At 41.5% G+C, this 13506-nt stretch overlaps 1 long non-coding RNA gene across 1 annotated transcript; it reads left to right on the forward strand.

Moving 5' to 3' along the window:
* The first annotated feature begins 6761 nt into the window (after positions 1 to 6761).
* LOC118500015 lies at positions 6762 to 11430 on the forward strand. Its single transcript, XR_004902537.1, has 2 exons — positions 6762 to 7018; positions 7965 to 11430. It is a non-coding gene; the product is annotated as an uncharacterized LOC118500015 (long non-coding RNA).
* Positions 11431 to 13506: the final 2076 nt, after the last annotated feature.

Genomic DNA, 13506 nt, shown 5'->3' on the forward strand with positions numbered 1-13506 from the left:
ACGGCAATTGTTTCCCCAATTTTGAGATCTGTTTAAGTGTTGACTGCACATAAAATGTCAGTCATGTAATCCTTCAGCAAAAAGGATTTATTTGTGAAAAAAGAGAGGTTGCAATCTGGCAGTGACAGCTGTGGGAGCTGGGGGCAAGTCCTCAAGCAAATGAAGGGAAGTTCTTTTCTGGAGAGGAAGAGGAAGCTGCAGGGCGGAGGGCGGGTATAACCATAGAGTCCTTCCTGTAGGGCTTTCCTGATGAAAACAGGGTGAGAGCTCCTCCTAGAGGTTCCCGTGATTCCTGTCTCAATTCCAGTCTGTCATTGAGTTTGAAAGGGTTTTTGACTCCTCAAGCTCAAATCATGAAGGTACTGAATAATGAATAAATATCTATTCTTAAAAAATACTTATTTTTTTAAAAAAGGATACTTATTTTAAAAAAGTTTTAAGGCTAAACATTTTTTATTATCCTAAAATTTTAATTAAAAATTAATTTTAGGATAATTGATACTTATTATTGACACACAACAGTAAGTATTAATTAAGGATCTGGTGATGGCACATATTAAAGTTCAGGTGGCGATATTCTTTCTCTCTTTGGAAACAAAGCTCAATATGCCACGCAGGTGCTCGGTCCAGAAAGGAAAGGGCTTTACCCTCCACTTAGTTCATGAGATGCTGTAAGAGTAAACAGAACTGCTACTCTGGAAGCATCTGTTAAACCAATTACATGGCTAATTTTCAAGTGTTAGAATGGGTGGATCTGTGATTGGTGAAGAATTCGATAATGAAGAGAAAACAGGATCTAGAGAAGAGAACAGATGATGAACGGAGAATGTGTGAGTAGGACCTTGATGGTGTCTATGTTTTATTGCAACCTGCAAATTAGACACTTTTACATGCAATATTTTTTTTCACCTAACAGTTCCCAAATAAACAGTTAAAGTGGTTTTAGGTGATTAAAGCAATATAGAAGATTAGTTTTGTTATGGATAATCACCTTTGCTTCTCCTTTATTGATGAAAAGAGCTTTTCTCAGCGGGTTGTGTTATCTGTTTTAGATGGTGCCTGATCTTGTTTTTTAAATGTAAATCAGTTTTTTAATCTTTTTTTATGTAAATTTGATAGCCCAGTACCAGCAATTATTCTGCTTTGTTGCAGCTCCCTCTTTAGAACTGTCTCTGTTTTATGTTTAATTGTCCTAATTGTCCAAATTTGAATAAACCTGGAGAACAGCAATGGAGATCATTACTTGTTTTTAAATTTACAAAAAGGTTTAACTACTCCTTCATGAACTTCCCTTTAATTCTTTACACTGTTAATTATGATCTGGGAGATTGGAAAACCTTGTTATTGTCCCCAGAGCTGCTGCTCCAAATTATGGGTTTGTTTATTCTTGTTTTAGCACTTTATATCAGACTTCTCCTTCTTATGAACATGATAAAAAGCTCATTGGAGACAATTCACATTCACTTTTTAATCAGTGCAGGATTTTAGCAATGGAGTAGCTACATGAAGAGGTACATTATGTACTCTTAGAGGCCGGAGCCAGTAACTGTAGTCCAGGAAAGGGAATTCATCCACTTAATCTACCCATCTATCATCCGTCCATTATCCATCTAGCCATTCATCCTCCCACCCATCCATCCATCTACCCATCTAGCTGTCCATCGAGCCATCAATTTTCGGAAAGCTTGAACTGGATGACACAGCAATTTAATGAGATTATGTTCTTATTTAATAATTTTTAGAAAATGAGTAGATTGGTTTCTAGGTCAAATCTGACTGAATTTTAAAGTTGATTTAGTGCATAATTTAATTGGAGAAAACAAACAAAAGAAGAAGACCAATGGGAGTCTTATCTTTGTTCATTGAGGTTATTTGCAGCTTGGGGTTTTATGCTTTGGCTCAGATCAAGGTTTTGGTCAGGAGACAGGGCATTGATTTAGCTGTTGAGCCTGAGACTCAACTGTGCCTCAGCTAAGCCTCATCTATGTCTGGCGCACCTGTATTCTGTACAATGTCTCTAGCCAGGACGCTTCCTTTGTGTCGCCATGTTAAAGAGAAGCCATCTCTGCAGTTTCACTCAGCAGCTAGAGACTTGGAATGAACAAGGAGGTATTAATTTCTGGTCAATCTGACATGCTGGTTGGGCGGGCTCTATATCAGTGAGAGAATCCTTCATATAACATAGGTATTCACATGTAGATACGTATAGATAACTAACTTGACTGGTGTCTACGGCAAGATCTGTTTGAGACTGCCCAAAGAGACAGGACCATGACCCCCTCTAAGGTTAATTTTCTCCCCGATGAGGCCAGGGTAGGATTAATTCTCAGGGGTGTAATATGAGGAGGGCAGACAAGCGTCAGTATTTTAAAGAAGCTCCATTATCATACACAAGGTCAGATCAAATGAAAATGAGATGTTTTCTCATAGCATCTCCGAGTTTCAGGAAGTTAATTCTAGTCATGCTTTGTGTTCACAGACAGGAAATGTCTATTCAGAAGGAATGAATAATAAATAACTGTTTTCTTTGCTTTATACCTTGTTATAATTCTATAACTAACATATTAAATGAGTTCCCTTCCTCCCAGTGATGTTCAAGTTACATACGGTAACCTCAAAACTCAACAGCGTGAAAAATCAAACAGCTGGGGAAAATGTATCTTTAATTTTCCCATCCATTTACCACCCCCTGCCCTCTTGCTCCAGATTATCTGTCCAGTTGTTAAGCAAATGGTATATTCTAAGTCCCTCTGCTCTCATAAAGATGATGGACCCCAGCCAGTGTTAGATCCAGTCTTTCGGATCCAGGTTTTATTTGCTGGTTTGTAAAACTGAGGTTCGCTCTCACAGCGGTATGTAAAATACCTCATTTGCTGAATCATACTCCGAATAAATTTAGCCAAATTGTTTTTGAAATGGCATGTAGTACAATTTTTAGTATTGTATAGCTCATGAATAGTAACTTATGCTTAGTAAAAAATAGTAATAAAAACTGAGCCTGGCTTATAAAAACTGTAGACTATGTTATATATAGTTTATCTTAATAGTACGAAGAGAGGGAACCAGGGTCAAAGAGTGACATCACTCTGACCGGGAAGAAATCATAGACATATTTTTGTTAACTGTTCATTGAAGAATTGAGAGGGGACAGCAGTTCTGAGAGATGAAGTGACTTGTTCAAGGTCACACAGCTGGTTAGCTCCAGAGTTGGCCCTAAACCTCACAGTTTTTGGCGTCTGGTCCAGCATACTTTCCATCACAACATGTAGCCTCTTAGTTTGTTGGTTTTGGGTCAGAAATATAATTAACACAGGGCAGGAAGCCTAGATTATGAAAAACTTGGAGGGGAATCTAATGAAAATCAAGCGTTTCTGAAAGTCGTAGGCAGTTGACCTGTTCTGACATACTCATGGTGTCCAGCGGCAAGCAGAGTTTTGGCAAGTGGTGCTTCTTTCCTCTTTGACCTCCTGAGTCTCTTCCTTAATTGGTCCCTTAAGAATACACAGAGAGCCCTGACCCACGTGGCTCTGTTGGTTGAGTATCATCCCGCAAACCTGGAGATCGCTGGTTTGATTCCAGGTCAGGGCACATGCCTGGGTTGCAGGCTCCGTGCTCCGTCCCCAGTTGGGGCACTTGCAGAAGGCAACCAGTCAATGTTTTTCTCTCTCTTCGTCCCTCTCTTTCTAAAATAAAATAAAAATATTTAAAAGCAAGAAATCTATGGAGAACGCACACATTTTAGCAAAGTGATAAAAGTAATAGGATAATTAAAAAAAAATAACCACCAAGAAAAAGAAAAAAAAATAAGAAGAAAGTATTTTCAGGAACAACTATAAAGGACACATGGACAAAACCAAGGGGGTTTGGAAGAAGGGGGCGGGGGGAGGTGGGGATAGCTGGGGTTGAGGGGAGTGATGGGGGGTAAATGCAGACAACTGTACTCGAGCAATAATAAAATAATTTTAAAAAGAAGAAGAAGAAAGTAATGCAGCAATAAAAGTAGCACAATTCCAAAAACTCTGATAGGAGGTGATGAAGCAGTGTATGGGGATGGGGAACACCCATTCCAGAAGTTCAGCAGTGATACAGAAGAAAAGTAGTGTTTGGCATTGAAGAAGAGCAGAACAGGCTGTTCCAAAATGTGCCACTTTGGCATGTGGATTATTTTGCACTGAAGTCAATCAAGACCCAGCAGACACAAGAATACTTCTACTTTTTCCTGAACTGCCTAGAAGAACTCAGATGTGGAGACTGGCCCAGAAAGAGAGTTGTTAACCAGATATAACCATCTGAAAGACTTACCTCTATGGCAGGGGAAACATCTAATTACCAAACATCTGCTCTCACTGTCCTGTGAATTGCCAATCTGCCCCCGCCCCTCATCTGGGCTTTTGAAGTTCAAGGTCCCTATTTCCTTCCCTAGCTCAAGATGGCAGCTAAACCTCAATTGTCTGAGTGCCTTTGAGTCTCATATCTTTCGGGCTCCCATACATAAGAATTTAAATTTGTTTTTCTCCTATTAATCTGTTTCATTTGTATTTAATTATTAGACCAGCCAAAGCACCTACAAGGAAAGAGGGAAATATTTGTGTTCCGGCGGTGTCAAATGATAATGTAAAAAGTACGGCTGCTCGAAAACCAAGAGAGTAAAGTACAAAGAGGGCAGGATTAGGTCTCTGATGTAGACCTGGTGGCCACACAGATGGCACGGCATGCAGTAGAGCCCTAAGGTTTTGTAAATGGGCACAAAGCCCATGCAGAATTCTAGTTAAACATATACATGGAAGTATAATATGTATATATACATGCATACTTATTTGTGTGTGGGGTTGCTTCCCATTCCACATTGTGGAATTCTTTAATTATGTTTATAAATCCATTGGTAAGGGGCAACCTAGGAATGTTTTGAGATGCCAAGTAGATCTCATTAACAGTAATAGTCAAGAAGCTGAGAGAGGTAGGCTAGTAAGTAATGCCCTTGCAGAATGGCTCCCGGCTCCTCGGGTGAGATACCCACAACCCCGCTCCTCATTTCTACCTACTAATAATCAGTGTCTTCTCACAAGGTTTTAGGCTACTGACTTTTTTGCTTTGATAGACACTCTTAGAGTAGCTCCTGTGCTTATGTGACATTAATTAGCATATGCATAAAATTATTTCCCAGTACATATCTCTTTTCAATTGTAATTTCATGGGGACAGGGACCATGATGAGACTACTATATGGCTCTAGTGACACAAGCACTCAGGGGCTCACTTCATCTGAGCCACCATATTAGAGTGAGAACACTGGATGTTTTAAGTGCTCCTGGACATAATTATTCTTTTGGTTATTGACTTATATTGCCAATTCCAGTTGGTATCATAATGCCATCATTTAAATTTATATTTAATTTATCTTAATATCCATTTATAATTTACATTTAAATACTAATTTATACTTATATTTAATACATATTTTATTTTGTATTGACTTAATTATTTGCATTCACTATCCTGAGAAGTCTCTTCCTTATATCAAATTATCTGGGAGATGAATTTTAAGCAAAATACTGATTGGTGAGCATAGCGTACAAATTGCCTTGGAGGATATTTTATGTAAACTCTGGAAAAACCTGATGAAATATTCATTCTTTATAACCAAATACACTGCTTGATGACAAGATCATGGAGTCCCCAAATTCAAAATGCTTTTACCATGGAAAGTTTGAGTTCTTTTGGAATGAGGAAAATGATGAGGGATAAAATTGATAAGCTACATGTGATAGGCAGAATGGCCCCCAAATGCCCAAGCCCTGGCCCCTGGAGCCTGTGAATATGTTTTCTTACCTGGCCAAGGGGACTTTGCGGATGTGGTTAAGGTTATAGACATGGATTATCCAGGTGGGTCCAACCTAACCACACAAACCCTTAGAGACAGTGAATTGTTTTATCTGTCATGTACCTGTTTATATTTTTCTACAACTCAACATTGAAAATTCCTTACATAATTAGGAAAAATACTGTGAATTTAGATTTGAAAAAAAAGGGAAATAGAAAATAACCCCCAAAGTATAGGACCTGAAAATGGAGCAGGCTGATTATAGGCAGGCAGAGGAGGAGATGGCAGAAACTTTATTTATCAAGGCTATTTAGGTTGCAAGTGACAGCAACCACCTTGGGTCCTGTGCCCATCCCTGGGCTGATTTTAGTTTCCAGGAGGGTGTTGCATTGATTTTGAGTGGAAAAGCCACCAAATCCACATGGAATGTGGGAAATGCTAATACCCAAAGGAGGGGAGGGGATGTTAACAGAAGGAAGGAGGAGTAAAGAAATACTTTCTAGTCAAAACAGGCTCCCTTACTGTGTCTGCAGCCCTAACAGAAATAGAGGCATGGTTGAGGGGCTTGGAGAAGATGAATAACAGTCAGAGAAGGAGTAAAGATCAGGGTGAGCTCAATTTTAAACCCATTCAAACCTTGGTGTCAAAAGTTGTCTCCAGTTCAGAAGCTCTAAAGGCCACTGGAAATGGGTTAAAAGAGAGGTAAAGAGATTTGCAAATCACCTGCATTGACATGGTAACTTAACTCATTTTGTTAAGATTCAGTGTCAAGGGACAAAAAATATCACTTCAACTTACTTTGAACCAAGCAACTGAAAAAGTCCAAAGTCGAGTCCGGAAGCTCTGTCAGATTTAGATGCTCAAACAATGGTGTCGGGTGTCTGCCTTGCCCCATCTTCTCAGCTCTTCTCCGTGCTGACTTTATTCCCACAGATGCCCATCGCACACGATGGCAGGAGGAACACCAAAGGTCTCAGCATTCATCCTTCCAGTTAAGTGACGCCAGAGGAGGGAGAGTGCCACCTCTGCAACAGTCCCAGAAAAAGTCCGGGTGCTTTTTGGACTTTTTTTTTCCTGCCACGTCTTGAACCAATCCCTATGGCAAGTGAGAAAAAAACCACATGCATAGCCTTGCCCTGGACCATATGGCCAATCCTGGAGCCAAGAGGAGGGGCCAGCAAAAGTGTGTCAACTGAAGGTGAGTGATGAGCATAAAAAGTGGGCCCAGAGGAAAGTCCTTCCCTCTTTTTACTTTCGACTTCACCACAGTTCCCACCCAGTATATTGATTGAGGGAGCCTGTCCCTTCTGCTGAGCTCCCTATGACAGCTCCTGGGCTCACCCAGATTAGATTTGTCCATACACCTTGTCATTACAACATAGGGAGTGGCTCAGTGTCCTGGTTTGACACCTGCACAGTCCTTCCCTGACAAAAATCTACTGCAGTTGGTTTTCTTCCATATCTGTGCGAAACATATTAGTGTGCTTTTTTGATCAAAATTATGCAAAGGACCAGATGTTTACATTTCATTATATCGTATAGATAACAGTTGGTATTTGAATGAGCTACCTGGAGCTTCATTGTCCTTGTCTTTTGAATTCTGTGTTGGGGGTCTGTGTTCATATACACAATGGTGTTTTTTTCTCGGATTATTTTCTTAGGTCGTTTTCTCTGCTCCAACCTGTCTCTTCAAACTGTTATGATCTGACTCAGAACTCACCCCCTTCCAATCTGAGTTTGTTCCCTCTCAGAATTTATGTAATTATGAACTCGAGTTCTCTAATAAAATAATATTAATGATAGCTACTCTTCACTTAGTGTTTACCGCAGGCCTCCTTGGCATGGAAGTAAGTCCTTCGCCTTCATTATCTTGTCTTTACATAGACTTCTGTATTTTTCTCTTCAGTCTTGGATACGCTTGTTCAGTATGGTCTGACCCTCCATGAAGGCTTCACGTCTGAGCCGGGGGGACGTGTCTTCCTCATCCGTGCGTGCCCTCCCAGCACCATGCCCGTGGCGCTGAGGGTAGTGCAGGGCTCTGTGCCTGTTGCCAGTCGACTGACTGACAAAATATTAATAAAAGCTGAAAGTATACAGTATTACACTTCTTTCATCTACTGATTTTTTCCTTTTTTCTTTTGCAGCTAGTTGCATCCTAGGAAGACTTTGCTGGCCTGAGGACTTTTAAAACTGATCTGCTCCATAACTAGAAGTAATTGTTCTTATGATTGAAACTAACAACTATATAATGCCTGCTAGGCATAATGCCAAGACATGATTTGATTTCAGGTTAAATTTGCAGCTAAGTTGATTTTGCAAAATGTGCCCACATGTACTCAGGCAGTATGGATGCCCTCCCTCCCTCCCTCCATTCACCCTAAAAATGCACTTGTCCACAGAGTTGGATATCCTTCCCTTGTTGGAATTTAACACTGTACATTTAAGGCTGAGGCTTCCAAGGCTAATAGAAAAAAATTGTTGTTGATCAGTGTCTGCCAAATGTAAAATGCCATGTTCAGATGCCTTTAGGACATCTATGAAAACAGCCAGAAATGGGGCCATGGTATTTATCAAGTCAATGGAGACTCATGCGTAATAACAGTCAGTTGTTTTATGCTATTAAGAAATGAGCAGATCTGTCAGGAGAATGTTCAACATAAGCTAATGTCAAACTTGCTGGAATAACTTACTCACTGCAGGGTTCCCATCTGTGAAGTCACTGGGGACATGGCCGCCTCCATGTGATTCTTTAGATTTGTCAGTTAAATTAGACCCCCAAGGGCAAAAGCAACGACAGGGACATTATGGGACACTCCTAGAGGATCCGGAATCCATAATCCCAGGGGTAAGTCCCATTCACAATTTTGTTCATGCTGATACTAGGGGTCAGTTTTATAAGAAAGCAGTGGATAAAAAGAAAGCCGGCCGCTCAGCCCTCTCAAGAGTGTCGGTGGCAATCTGCCTAGATGCATATTTTATACGATTGGAGAGAATAGAATGGCTCTACTTTGTTTGCCAGTAGGAAAGTCCCAGAATAAACTGGAGAGAAGGGCTTGCAGGTTTTTTTGGAATTGGATATCTTTGCTGCACTAAGGCAGGCTACTTGTCAAGGAAGTTGTATTGATGTGATACTGTTTGAAGTTTTACTAATGTTTCCCAGTGACATACCCATCTGAAGGTAAAAATAGCATACAATAACAAAAAAAGAGCGAGTTTCTGTTTTGATCTCTTTCAGCAACTGGAAGAAGAGCAACCGTTTCATTTCACTTATTCTAGTTTGCTCTCTCGTTTTCATGCCCTCCTTCACCCCCACGATTCTTCACTACACGGCCTTCAGAAGGTCATGGGTTGGCAGTAAGGCTCTCTTGGGTAAGAGAATGTACAATAGAAGATATTGTATATGAACATGCAACTCAAAACAGTCCCAACCCACTCCCTCTCCTCCCACCAATACTGATCTAAATTCTTTTGACCAAACTGGTAGGTCTCAACACTCTCTTCCTTTAGGGTAAGTTATTTGTTAGGAAGTTCCTTTAACCATAATGAAAACGGGCTCCTGATGGGTTTACTCAATTAGTCCTCAGATCCACCCTAGCATGTCTGGGTTTTAGGGTGAGCACAGTCTACTGAGAAGGCTCTGCCCCGACCACAGCAAGCTAACTGTCTCAATGACCTTTCAATGACCTGCTTTAAATGTCAGATAGTAAAAGTCAAAGACTGACCAGACCACAGTAAATATTTTGCTTTAGACTGCTCAGAAGCAGACCCTGAGACAAAGAGTCACGTGGGAGTGATGTTTTGGGGAGGTGACACTAGGAAACATTTGTAGCGGAGTGAGGAAGGGGCACAAGGAAGGGAGGGGCCAATAAAGCATGTATTATGAAGCCCGTTACCACTTTAGGCAGCTGGTGCTTTTTCTGCCCAGCAACTCAGGGAGAGAGTGTAGAACATACCTTAGAGTTGTCGCAGCTGAGAAGTGAGGAGGCTGGAATATGTATCCCCCAAATATCCTCTGTCATCAGTTTATTTCAGGGGCATTGACACCCCCGCATTTACACCTTGCCCTGTAGGAGTGCTGACCCGTCTCTCGAAACTGGAAAATATAAGCAGAGCATTGTAGGCATTCGTATTTAGCATCCTTTGATGTGCAGAGGTGGGTAGATACGGATGGGGTGCTGGTGGAGCCTGCTATAGCAACAGTGAGAAAAGGAGTAGGAGGCAGATGAGTAATCATCAGGATCAGCAGAAAAGCCATCTTTTTGTGGTTTTCCTATCAGTGCATTAACAGAGTTCATCTCAGACAAAGAATGCCGGGACACTGGCAAGTGAAAACTTCAAAATACTCACAGTTTATACAATTCTGCAAGGCAACTAACCCTCATTTGCCATTGGGTAGGTGTACAAGAAGTTTTAACAAGGAAGGAGAAATTCGATAGACAGATAGGCACAAAGAAATCTGAGTGTAGAATACACTTTGAAATGATCTATTGTGGACTTAATCTCTCCACACAAACCCAAGAGTCCTTTAGCTAATTCCTTTCCCAATGAAGGAGCCAATCAATGTTCTTTCAGGGGAGAAAATTACTGGAGAGCCTAGTATGTGTTTTGATGCCCTAATGAGGCACTATGAATTACCCAACCCAAACCAATTAAGTCTTAGCCCGAATAGAGGGCTACCGAGGAGATGAGGGCGCAGCATGCATTTAGGGCAGAATTAACTGCTTCCATAGCCTGGAAACATGCCTGGGGGGATGCCAAACCTTGTAGGCGCTCTGTTGTCCTTAAAGCTGGCAGTCAAAATGTGATCCAGCCCAATGTTAGCTTTTAACGCTTTTTCTTCTTTGGCCTTAAATTTTTAAAATGCCTGTAAAACATAAAATATGTTTTGAGCATTACATAAGGCTATTAAGAGAGGGTGAATCATGCAAACACAGTATGTCAGAGACAATAAAGTAAGTGAAATGAACTGCTGCTGACTAGCTGCTTGACCTTGGGCTAGTTGCTCAGTCCTTCCTTGTCAATCAAAGAGGAAATTATAGCCCAATAATGTGGTTTTGGATTGCAGCTCAATAAGCAAGCTCTAATCTCTTGGTTACGCCTTACTGTAGCATGGGAAACCAGGCACTTATTTTCATTTTAATGTGATCTCTTCCAGTGGACTGTGACCTCCTAAAGCACCCAGCACAATGCCTGGCTTGCCTTAGGAACTTGGGAGCTCTGTGTTGAATAGATGTGAAATGAATAGTGGAAAAAGTTATTTCAAATATTACGGTGCACCTAGAAATATGTGAATAAACATACCATCAACACAAATACCTGTTTTAAAGAGAATGACGGATATTGAATTTTTATTCAGCCCATGTACATTAGTGGGATGGAGGGAGCAGAGCAGAGGGGTGCCGTGAGTGAGGTGTGTTGTGTGGTGACTAACGTAACAGCCTTTCCAGTCAGGCAGCCCTGGGCTGGCTGGAATCTTGGCTCTGCTACCTGCTAGCTGTGTGTCCTTGCACAAGTTAACTAACTTCTCTGGGTTTCAGTTTCTTCTGGATCTTACAGGTTGCAGAAAGGACCTCGTAACCCTGCAACATCTAGAAGGGCTAGAAAAACAGTGCATTACCTAAAAGAGCTGAGTCTAAGATGACCACGAACATGCACATGGTCCCAGGTGAACCACCAAACTTCCTCCCTTGGGTTGCTGGTGAGCCCTTCTGAGTCAGTCTTTGGTGGCTATCAAGGCATAACTTTTTTTCACCTGATCATTCTTTCTGTTGTTCTGCCTCTACCATCTCCTCACCCTCACCTCCTGTCCTCCCCGTGTCCTAGCTCCGTTCTCCTGCCACCAGGATTGGCCAAGGTTGGCGAGGCTCCTGATCCTGTCTCCCACTTTGCTTTGGAAGGCAGTAATGCTGGATTATTGGAAATGGTGGTATGTTCCCAGGATCCTCCACATGGGGAGCTGTGCCCCATGCCACAAGTCTTTAGAGCAGAACATCCTTTTGCTCATATTGACCATTTTTTGTACTACCATTTTAACTGTGCTGGGGTAAAGGTGGGAAGGGACAAAGGGCGTGGAGAGAGCAGAGTGCCATTTTTGGCCACACTGTACGAAGGAAATGCATGCATTTCCCCAGTACTTGCCACATAGTAGGTGCTCAAGACACAGTGGCCATGTTCCATCTTCATGGTGTTAGGTGATCAAGGGACACTTTTTACTTCTACTTGCTTCACCATTTTAGACCTGCATTTTAAGCAAAAACCCGAGTTTAAACAAGTCTACAGGCCTCATTGGGATGGCAGAGGATGGTTGAAAGTCATGCTGGTTGGGTCAGTACCAACCCTCTGATGAAGACCTCGGATCAATGCCTTAGATTTGCCACTATCCTCTCCAGGTGAGGCTTGGTATTTCCCCCACCTTTCTGACACGGAGGCCCGATGCAGCAATGCTGGTGTGGGAGCACCTTCCTCCAGGTGCTCCCTCTCTCCCCCCTCCAGGACCCATAGCCTCTTGTCCCAGAAATCCTGGGACCCTTTCTGTTCTTAGGTCATTTTGAACAAAGGCTATTCATGGGAAAGCTTTTGAAAAATGTCTATTTTATTTTTTTATGATGCAATAATTTGCCACTCAGCCTTCTTTGTGTATTTCAAGAATTTAAGTGGTATGTAGATCTAAAAGGAAATCTAATCCAACTCCCCTTTAAAGGGGAGAAAGGGTAAACTTTGCTTTGTTACAAATCTCCCCTGTCCTTTTTTCCTTTCTTCTTGTATTTCTAGAGGCCAAAAGCTTTGTCCTGGGGGAAGGATCTGGTCGGGGGGGGGGGGGGGGAATCTAGAATCTAAAAATGATATGCCTGTAGACTGTTTTATACAGACTGATGCTTAAAAAATTGCTTAAGATAAAATAAAATTCACAGTTGAAGTTATGTGGCTGCTTGGAGAGGTGGTGACACGGTGTAATGCTTCATACGGCCTATATTTATTTATTTATTTACGCCCATGTAATAGCAAAAGAGACACAACGGCATGGAGAGCCATAAAGCCAAACCACTCTCTCATTTCATTTTACAGCACAAGGCGGAGAAAGGCACAATTTGGTATCCTGACCATTTTTATAGGGGTTTGGAGACAGGTTAGACACGTCTGAAATATGCCCTTCAATTCTTAGAAATCTTTCAGGCCTTCCTGCTGAAGGATGTTCCTTGGAGAAATACTCCTATAAATACAGGATGTTTTCATTACTGCATGTGGTTGATTCAGCCTGTTGGCTACATGACAGTGAGGAGAAGTGCCTGAGAAATGACTTCATATAGACCGCGTTCAAACAGTCCCTAGAGCTCCCCGGATTAGAATGACTCTAGTGGGAGCGCTTGGAAATGAATGTTCATATATCACTGGGGTCTTTAAAAAAAGGTTTAAGGTTCTGCAGGCTGTCTCCCTTAGTGCAGGGAAGTGATGGAATGATAGCGTGTATGGAGATGAATTTCTGCCTATGAAAATTTTTACTTCTCCTTATTTCAGGAAAGATACAAAATCAATAACTCAGACAGCAAAACAACAAAAACAAAACAAACCCCGAACTTAAAAACAAAAACAAAAACAAAACCCTACACGAGGAGATAGCAGGAGAATTTATCTGGGGACAAATAGTAAACATGGGGGCACATATTGTTGGTCAGTTTGGATGTTGTC

Source organism: Phyllostomus discolor, chromosome 4 (assembly GCF_004126475.2).
Source record: "Phyllostomus discolor isolate MPI-MPIP mPhyDis1 chromosome 4, mPhyDis1.pri.v3, whole genome shotgun sequence".
Taxonomy (NCBI): Eukaryota; Metazoa; Chordata; class Mammalia; order Chiroptera; family Phyllostomidae; genus Phyllostomus; species Phyllostomus discolor.